Below are 10896 nucleotides of genomic sequence, written 5' to 3' on the forward strand. Positions count from 1 at the left end.
AAAAGTGGGGGGGGGGGGGGAAATATTTATATAAAGGGAGGGATAAACTATAAATCTGTAAGAGAAGATATAAATCTAGAGATGTGTCATACTACAGATTTTAAATTCAAATAAAACCCAACACTGTGCAATACATTACAATTTACAGTCTAGAGTAAAGAATCTCCAGAAGTAGGAGAAAACCTTGGTAAGACTAAACTTTCTTCTCCTCATTCTTATGAGAGTCATCACTAACTCTCATCTTTTGTTGCCTTGTTAGTTTAAAAATATATTGCATTAACTGGCCCAGTAACCACAGCAGTCCACATATGCACATTTCTTAATATGCAGGTTTCCTTGCCTAGTTTAATCAATATACTCTTAATACAGTTCAACTGTTTGATAACCTTATATTAAAAGATACATGTATTTATTATTCTGCACCTATTTCTGAAGTCATAAAATAAAGTTGTTACTAATAACTGTTCATTTTCTAAACAAAATGACAGTGCTTCACCTCACCTCCCAAACACAATATAATGAACATTGTACCCTGTCTTTATTAATCTAGAAAGATATAGAAATAGTCTTACCCATTCAGCTTGCCCCATTCTTTCTTCTGGCAAATCCCTTATGTTAATACAAAGAACTTAGTAAAAGCTGCAGCGTTTACAGTTCTCTGGTACATAGTCTGTTTTTAAGTATGCTTCGTATTTTCGATATTTCATTACAAGTTTAGCTCTCTCTGAAAATGAACTAACTGCCCAGCATGGCTGTTTGTAGATGAACAGCTATAAACTTACATGAACCTTACGTTATAAAAAACACTTCTATTTTCAATTCTGTCCTGAAAGTCCTGTGAACTATATGCCTTCTAAAAAGTATATTCCCGCAGTGTCTAACGCCCTCTAGTGTACTACATGCAAATACGCTAAAGAAATCCCACTACTCCACAGTAAAATGAGGATCTGGGATTTCATGACAGTTCAGAATCATACAGTCTTATATCAAAAACAGGGTAAGTGGCTCTTAAAATCTACGAAGAAACAAATTAAGTTGTAGACATATTGTGCTAGTCCTTCACAGTTCTAAAATGCTGCATAACATCAGCTTCACTTTATAGGTAGGAAATGTGTGGCTCAGGGTTGAACACGTTCAACAGTGGCAGAGCCAGAACTTTTGGCTCTAGTCTGGTGCCCTAGCATATGCCCAAGCAGATACAATTAATTTTTTTTTTTATATAGAAATAACAAGACTTATTCATTCCACAGGCATTCCCATTTTCCTTATAGCACCGAAGGAATCCTTGTTCCCATCATTACTGAAAACAAAAAAGCACCCACATTTAAACATATGTTTTGGATAAGTTCCAATAAGAATTTTAAAAATATCATATGGATAGCTATAGTTCCTTTTTAAAATAACCTGGACATAGTTGTATTTCTTTGTGCATGTTGTCTAAAAGTTCTATCACCGAGCCAGGAATTCCATATACCAAACATTTTCCACTAAAACAATGTTCCTATGAACAGTTTCTTCCAAAACTCATCTTTCTGTGTACCTTGGAGGGGGGAAAGTGGTTTGTGGTAGGAAAGAGCATTCTCTGTCACTTCACGCTTTCCTTTCTTTTTTCTAATTCAAGTTTTATTGAAAAAAAACAAAGGACATTATTCACACTATTTGAATTTGTTCATGCAAGCACTGAGGTGCATTAACAACTTTATTAAACTATATATATTTGGTATATGTGGTATATTTGGATAATGCTCGCTGCTTGAGAAACTTATTTCATTTTTTCCACTTAAAAAGGTTCAGAGGGACAGCTGCCAAATGTGGAAGTCCTCATAGTGTGATTCACTATGAGGAGCATAGTGGAGTAAATGTGGAGCAGCTGCAGCTGGAGGTACACCACTTGGGATCCCTCTGAAAAGGTGAATGTTCATCTAACTGGAAGCGCCAGGTTTCCAAGCCTTGGTACCAAAAGAGCAGCACAAATGACGCCTCCAGAGACTCAGATCCTGTGTGTCATTTTACAGGACTGCAAAGTAAGTGCAAAATGAGCAACAACACACACAGAAAAGCCACAGCAATAAGGGCCCCTGAGTACTGCAACTTTGTAAACAAGAGCACAGTTAGGTTCACCACCAAACATATTCATGCCCGTGACAAGATAATGTTTTGAAGTAGCTCATAATGGATCTTACATTTCTGGAAAACCTGTATAAGATATCAAAAGCATAATTTAATTACACTGAGAAAAGATTCTGTACTGAGTTACAGAGAACTTTGACAGTACACAGTTCAGCAAGGCATTTGTCCTACTGAATTTATTTTGATTATTTTAGAAGTGTCTATAGTTTTATGCTTTATATTGCTTGTGACACAATCTGGCTTGAGTTCTGTAACTATGCTGTCACAGCTATTATATAAAGTACAATTGCTGCATGTTGGGAATAACATTACCTGCCAGAGACATTCCAATAGTGTCAAAACATATTCCGTTTTCATTACTGATGGTTTTCTTTCACTGAAGGTTTTTCAGTCCTTTTAAATGTTAACTTATACAACCCTACTCCTACAATTCCTCAGAAGATTGTGTATGATTCAGAGCACTGGTTTTCACTCCCTACTTATGTGTAGGAAGAGCCCATGTAATTACTGGTGATGTTCCACAGATAATATAGAGAGCATAGCTGAGATTCTTTTTTTTGTCTTGAGGCTCTTTTGATATTGTGTGTGTGTGTGCATGTGTGTAAATAATAATTATATATTATATATAAATACACACACTCGCATTATTTTTTGTGCTCCAAGACTATCAGTCTTCCTTGAAATGTGGTCTGGTTAATTTCTTAGGCTTGGAAAGATGCTAAGATCCTGAACAACTGTTGTCATAAGTATTTCTTGACATTTTTTTCAAGAGTAGGCCCATTAACCCTAATTTCTGGCCAAAAATTACAATTTTAATTATTGCACTTCCTCCCAAAATCTTTCTACAATTTAAATTAGATTCTGGATTCCTCTTTACTGCCTGTCCTAACCTATTTTCTAGTATTGTCAATGGTAGAGTCAATTTCCGTTCATTACACTCATTGCCTTCCACAAATCTTTTAATTGGCTTCCTTTCACTTCATCAAGGTCAGGTCCCTTATCTATACATTCAAGGACTCAAAGAACTGACATCATCTCCTTTTCTACCTTATACATACATGCTTTCAGCTTGCTGCTCTGTGGTCACTGCTGTCCCTTCCTTATTGTAGGGATCCAGAAATACCACCACTAGTATGGCAAAGGGGGTGGGAGGTGGGAAGAAGAATTTAAGAAGCGTTGTCTAGCCTTTTTTGTTTGCCTGGAAAATGTAAAATAATGGCTAGTAAAAAGGGTTTTCTCCCCCCCTTTTGATTAACAACCATCTGTATCTCAATATTTGGAGGAATAGTAGATTACTGTGTGGGTGTGGGAGACAGTGCCATCCAGGCTGCTACTGGAAGCACTAGGAAAAGTATAGACTCCCTGCCAGCTGGTGGCCTGTACTGGAGCCAACTAGGCAGTCAGCTTGGGCTCTGGCCAAAATGTTGACAGTTAAAATAGCATGGCCTTCTATAGCAGATTAGTGGATTGCTCAGGGGATGAAGAATAACTATCCCTTGTGCCCTGACTCAAGCTCTGATATGAACTCAAATGAAAAGAGTGAAGTTACTTAATCTTCCTGCTTTGTTTTTAAAACTCTAAAATGGGGACAATAATAATTATCAACCTCACAAGGGAGTTGCAGTTCACCAAAATGCACACAAAACTCTCAGCGCATGTAGCCCGTGTTTGGAACAGCCTCCCACATCCCGTCTTCCCAGCCTGACTTTCCATTCCTTCATGTCCCATTCCCCACTTCCCAAAACCCAAGAATACCTCCTCCTCTTCCTCCTCCTCCATCTCTCTCCTTATGCTCCCCTTTTTACAGCAGTTGCCCTAGGTCCTCTCTCTCTCTCTCTTTTTTTTGTCTGCACTAGAGTATAAGCTTTTGGAGCACAGACTGTTTCTTGCTTCATGTTTTTAAAACAGGTAAATGTACAGCACAAAGGATACCATTTATAACAACACTGAACTAATATTACTCTTAATCTGAGAAACTGCTTTAATAGTTGCTATCTCTTCACCCTTGGACCACATTATTACTGCTTGTGATACTCTCAGAAATTTGAAAAGGCCCACACAAATTTGATCATTTTTCCTTATAGCAAATGTTGTGTTCCCTTTTCTGCACATCAGTAGTATAGCTTATGCAGGGAGAGGGGGTACCAGCCCCCAGTGCCAAGTTTGGGGTGGGGAGGGATAAAAATATAGCAGGCCCTGGGTGCATCTATACATGATGCTACATTGCCATAACAACGCGCTACGGCGACATAGATTTGGTGGTCACAAACTGTGATGCTGCAGCTACATCACTGTAGCAACATGCTCCCTCGTTATAGTGCATTGCTATGGAAATGTAGCAGCTAAAAATAACTGTGGCAGGCTGGCCAGGGGGCTCGCAGGCAGCTCGGATTGTTAACTTGAGCCCAAAACAGCTCAGGCCAATTGGTGGAGCATTTCCACCAATCAGGAGGAGGCAGAAGGCAAGCTTGCCCCATCCTGACCCAGGGGCAGGGTGAAGAAGAGGACCTGAGGGGGAACTAACCCCTCAGGATTTCCTATTGGTCCATTTTCAATCTTGGGACAGAGCCTCCAGAAGCGATAACAGCCCATGTGCCCAGCACACAGGGGCTGTCAGCAAGGGACGATGAAGACGGGGGCTTGTGAAGAGCTGATATTGCTGACCAGTGGGGCAGAGCAGAAGTGCCCAAAAGATGCCACTGCCTAACAGGGAGCAGCAAGTGGATGTGTCCCCAGCCCTGCCACAATAGGAGCTGCAGGGTCGGTTCCCAGATTGGTGCACAGAGAGGGTCTGGGAGCAGACGGGGCCTCGGCATCTGCACGGGGCAACACAACCCTGTATGACGCAGGAGCCCAGCCCCCTTGGTGCACAGGGCTGGTGGAGAACTGATGGGACCTCGGCAGCTGCACAAGGCAGTGCGGGTCTGCAACCCTGCACGAGGCATCATCCCTCAGTGCACATATTGGTGCATGGGGAGGAGAGCTGAGCAGAGCTGATGGGACACTGGTGGCTGCACAAGGCAGTGTGGGTCCCCAACCCTGCACAAGGCAGGAGCCCTCGGTGCATGGATTGGTGGCTGCACGAGGCAGCATGGGTCCCCATCCTTGCATGAGGCAGACACCCCTTTGGTACATGGGTGGGGCATGGAGCTGAAAGCAGGCTGGGTGGCTGCATGAGGCAGCTCAGGCCTTCCCACAGTGAGTGGCATGGGCCAACCACCCCAGCGAGGGAGGACGCCTCGCCTCAACCCACCGTTGGAGACAAGCTTAACTCTCCAAGAGCTGTGGGAGTCATGAGTTAACCAGGGAGGGGATATCTCCAGAGATGGAGGGGCCCTCCAAACTGCAGGCGATCAGTGGGAAGCCTCTGATGGGAGGGGATGATTCACCCTTGGACACAGAGAGGAGTCTAGGACCCCTGTTTGTTCAGGATGGTTTCCTGGTTATGGGTCCCTCCTAGCTAAATAACCTAGGACAAGGTAATAATGTTTTGTTATGTAACAGGCTCCTTCTCCAGGTGCCATTTCTTATTTGGGCAGAGCTGCTGTGCCATTTCATAGATTATAGATTTCATAGACATTAGGGCTGGAAGGGACCTCAGAAGATCATCGAGTCCAGCCCCCTGCCCAAGGGGCAGGAAGTAAACAGGGGTCATAGGATCCCAGAAAGATAAGCATCCAAATTTCTCTTGAAGGCGTTCAAAGTAGGTGCTTGAACCACCTCCAATGGCAGGCTATTCTAGACCCTGGGGGTATGGTCTGTTTCCTTACACTGTTGGGATTCTTACTGAAAACGCGACATCCTTATTGTTATATCAGGAGAGGATTGTAAACTGTTTTATATCTGAGACAGCTGCTAATACAGTACAGCCACCCTGGGGAAGAGCATGTAATCTGATTGTATATGTCAAATTATTGTCCCATCACTGCCAGATATTCTTGTCATTGTTTTGTTGATTAACCTGAGTTTTATCATTAAGTGCTCCTTTGTTTGCTGCCTGGAGGGACCTGTCGAGGGGGGCAGAGGCTGAAGACTAATCGGAAGGCCACAGAGGACTAAGCCTGGGCCTGAGTCAAGGGTTAATAAGAGCTGTATAAACCTATATTTGTAAATAATGTGGGTGTGTGTATAGACATATGTACATAAGTTCATGGTTGCAAGTGTTATATAATGTTGTATCATTAAACCTGGAAATAGTTAAATATCACTGGTGTACTTGGTCTCTGCTCTGCTCTGCTCTGCTCTGGAGGAAAAGGAGGTGAGCTGGCCTACAGCTAGGCAGCCACACTCCCCACAGTGTTCACACACCCACTGAATCCCTTCAATTGGAGAGGGTGTACCTTCCACATATCACCCAGGTAACATAACCATGTGTAGAGCACACAGCGCTGTTACTGTGCCATCATGTAGTACTTCCAAAAGGACTAACAAAGGCGCCAGAAGGACACACGTAGATGTGCCCCCTGATTGTACTTCTAGGCTTGCTACTACTACCAGTGATAGCCCAGCTACTGACACTGTCCTATTTGCCATCTTGGGGCCTACGTAGGCTTCTGCCATAGATGCTGCCTCCTCTACTCCATTTTTTATTTGGATATTTGGAGATGTGGGCAATGGAGAGGCGTATTTTTGTTAGTTTAGTGTTTACCATTATCTGATTGTCAGTTCTATTATTTCTGCATAGTTCAATGTTAAAATGCTATCATTTTCTATTAGGTATTATTAAACTCATGAAATGTACAAACCTCACTTTTGGAAAGAGCAAGCCATCTTTTTTCACAGTTCAGTGTTTGAAAATTATAGTGTGGCCTGTTGTTCCTCCTGGATACACTGCAGCTAAATTGGTTCTGCAGAAACATGGCTAGGTACAGACATTCAAAAAAGCCGGAGGTGGAATCGCTCAAACCTATGTGTGTTTTGGTAAGCAGTGTAGGTTAGATCCAGAGTCAACAGAACAAAAGTTCGCCCTTTGGCAGGAGGAGCACAGAGGCTGAGGCCAGCAGGTTGGGAGCACTCGAGCACACCTCCCAGCATGACCCATGGCATCACCAGGCTGCTGGAGATTATCAAGTGCCACTGAGCACCCCACTCCCTACCATGTCAGCAGTCAGCATCAGTGACAGTCATCTCCAGCCTGATCTGCTCCCTGTCACTACACCCACTCACAGAGGCATGGGAGTCCCCGGGTGGGCTCCTGCACACCAATCCAGGGGCCTTCATGCCCCCTACAAGCTGGTGCAGTACCAGAGAGCTGGGCATGGCAGAGTACCCGTCCCCTCTCCTCCATCATCAGTGTCAATCACTGTGAGAGCCTGGGGAGCACGGCCAGATGAGCGCTTGGCTGGAATAGCCAAATGCAGGGTGGCTCCCTGTGAGGAGGAGCTAACAGTAGCCCACAAAGGTGCCTGGGATGCTGGCAGCCAGCTCCCTAATTTGATTTACAAGCAGACCTGGTACTGAAGTTTGATTTACTGGTCTAGCCTAGATCAAGTAACCCTGATACCACATTGATCCAGGTCCATCTTAGACCAGAACTTCTGTTCTGTTATGGCTATAGCACTGTTTCCAGCCACCTAAACCAGAAGAAGTGTAAAGTCTATTCCTTGCACAGATTTGTTGTTGAAATTAATGATTTATTGCCTCTTAGCCATGCCTTACACTTAAGATGCTAAAGGCCTATTAGCTGGAAAAACCTGTTTGTCATTATCAAGGATGATGCAGGTTAGTGTTTGAAAATATGAAACATTACTTATAAATGTTTGGGCCATGTTTCTAAGGAGTCTGATTGGAACTGCCATCTGGAAACTGCTCCAGAAAGGAGAGAAGAAATGTTTGCTTCATGACTAAAATTACTGAATAATAGTCTAGGCTTTAATTGCTGTGGGTAAAATCCTTACAAGGAGATATGAAAAAGGTCTCCTTTTGACATATTGCAGAGGGTCTCAGCACCTGGCTTTGGCACTCAAACATGGGAGTTTTTCCGAACAGAGTGGCAATGTTTGTCTAAAAACCTACTCTGTTCTGGATGTTCACTCAGAGTCCTCAGACTCAGCTGGGAGCTAAGCCAACAATATTTTCTAAACCTTACTTTAATGTAACAACATTCGCTCCAAGCAGTGCTGTTTTTAAAGGTCAGTGCCTTCTCACAATACCCCAAGGACATCAACACACTGTGGCAATCCTCTCAGGGACACTTTTGTCCTGTAGGCACATTGCAGTGAACGCAGCAGCACCTGAGTTGATAGAGAAGCTTCAGAAATACATGGGAGAGGAGAGAAGAAATGGGTCTGTTTCTCCCCAAGAGGACCCACCCCAAATGTTGCAGAAGTGAATACAAATCAGATAAATATCAGTTGTTGAGGGCTGGACTTGCAGTACATTGTGGTGGCTACTGCTATTTCAGTAATATATTTAAAGAGGAGTCAGTTGTATTTTAAAAGCTGGTCAGTCTAATAGCTAATAATTTTATCATATACTCATACCACTGAATCTTTTACTAACACGAAGGAAGTCAAGTCTTAATCAAACCTTTTAAGGAGTAATGTATTGTAAATAAGATTATTAATGTAATAACAATGATTACAGGTATATTTTCACATTCTTGGAAGGAGCAATGCTTCCTTCCAAGCATATTCCAATTGTTGGTTTATTTCTGATATTGTTACTTTGCAACAATGTTGGAAGGTGCACTTGCCATCAGGCATGTCTTTTAGCTGTAGACAGTAACTCATTTAACCTGAAAACAAAGGAAGTTTTTATTTGAAAATGCAACCTTTATGCCAAAGGACATTCCATTACAAATGGCTTCTCCAAGTAAGGGAATGGAGGAAATCAGTATCATGAGTATAGCACATTTCTACCATAGTTTAGTATAAAAGTCATCTCAAGGTTCTCCCCCTGTTATCAACTTTAAATGATCTGAGTTACTATCTAAATGATCCCTCATGATTGCATTTTATAGAGAGACAAACACAGGATACTGGGGCAAGCTACATGTATCATACCTGTTTTTCTCAAGCCACCCACAATTATCAAGACCTCATTTATAACTGGCAAGCAAGAATTTTCTCATGAATACATGAGAAATTATTCCAGATAGCATATTTGCAGTTTTATTTCTATTTCTGTGTAGGATATTTAAAAAAGCACCAGCCATGCTACCATTCCTGAATCTTAACCTCAAAAAGAAGATAGAAAAGAAAACAAGTAGAGGAGAGGCTGAAACTTTAAGTCAGGAGACAAAATACATAGAGGGGGCTGAGGGGACAGGGAGGAAATAGGGATGGACAAGAGCAGGAGTCTGGAGGGTCCAGGGATAGATGGGAGCAGAAGAAAACTTGGGAAATGCTAGAATTAATGTACCACTGAAATTTTGTTCTCTTGTATATTTTGAGTAATATTATCTACTAGATATCCACAAGACCCATTGATAAAATTCACTCCAACTGAATGTCACCCTTAAGAACTGGATTCTGTCCCTGCCTTTGCCATAAGACCCTGTGTGATAATGGGCAGTTTACTTAAACAAAAATATTGACAGGTGATCATTAAAACTGTGGGTTCTCATTTTCTGGTTGCCAAGCTCATAACACCTAGAACTAGATTTGCACAAATACTGAGCTTTCATGATTGCAAAATAGGGTAGGCTGGGGCTGTGTTTCAAACATACAAAGGGCTAGAAAAGTGTTAAGTACTCTGAAATAGAGGAGCTCTGACTCTCTAACTGGCATCTCAAGGCATTAAGTCTGGTTCCCATATGTCCAAAAGGATCAAAAGACTATCTATTCTAACCCCTCTCACACAACCTAGTCACAGAGCAGCTTATATAAATACAAATAAAATCTACAATGTGCCACAGGTTACAAGAGGATATGAATCCACGTATCGCATCCACCAACTGTTGCTTCAAGAACACCCCTACCTTATCCCTCCCATAAAATTTTCAATCTGTGTTTCAGAGCAATTCAGGTACCTTGTTCCCCTACCTAGCTTAGATGACCGTTCCAAAACTTCAATTCTCTTATCCTTTGAAACTTCCTCCTTCAAATCTGAATTTGCCACAACAGGTTCTAGGGATCTCAAATTGAACACTAGAATTAGAGCAAATTTGGGGGACTCCCTGTAACATGGTGATAATATTATCCACTGACCTTGCAGAGGCCTTAGGAAAATGAATTGAGCCCATGAGGAAATGGATGAATCTTGCTTCATCCCCAGGCTTGAATAAATGCAATAAATAAGGTACCAAGACATTAAAAGAAGAGAAAATAAAAGAATGAATACCTGCATATAAAATGAACATCATGAATTTTGCTCACTGAAAGAGACATAGGAGTTAAAGATTATGTCAGAATGTGTATGCATGAGGGGATTGAGTCAAGGTTGTCAGTACCTAACTTTTTAAGTGCCCAGCTTTGCAACCTTAATAGTGTTCTTTTAGCACAGTGTATTTGTGTGTAAGATGCACGTGAGCCCATGCAAAAACGGCCATTAACATTCAGTTAAGGTTGGAGGTACATATTATTGCTGCGAGTGCCAGTTACCTACTCAGAACATTAGAGGTTGAGGTGAGAGAGAGGGGGCAGGATCAAAGCCCTAAAGGATTAGAAATCCAGGAAGCAGCAGTGCAAGAGCTACATTTCTCAGAGTAGACAGCAGAGCTACTTTAGCTGTAGCCGGTGCTCCACCCACTGCTTCTGTCACTGCATCAGGCCTGAGCACATGACATGAGACAGATGCTGATACAGCACAGCCACCCTGGGGAAG

At 42.3% G+C, this 10896-nt stretch overlaps 1 protein-coding gene across 3 annotated transcripts in view; it reads right to left on the minus strand.

Moving 5' to 3' along the window:
• FAM198B (family with sequence similarity 198 member B) overlaps positions 1-811 on the minus strand; it is a 44710-nt gene extending 43899 nt beyond the window's left edge. For all 3 annotated transcript variants that reach the window (XR_003093956.1, XM_025203599.1, XM_006023156.2), the window contains exon 1: positions 573-811. The gene's annotated coding sequence lies outside the window, so the exon portion shown is untranslated. The remainder of the gene's footprint in view (positions 1-572) is intronic.
• Between the last annotated feature and the right edge of the window lie 10085 nt (positions 812-10896).

The sequence above is a fragment of the Alligator sinensis genome, unplaced genomic scaffold (genome assembly GCF_000455745.1).
Source record: "Alligator sinensis unplaced genomic scaffold, ASM45574v1 scaffold1223_1, whole genome shotgun sequence".
NCBI classification, from domain to species: domain Eukaryota; kingdom Metazoa; phylum Chordata; order Crocodylia; family Alligatoridae; genus Alligator; species Alligator sinensis.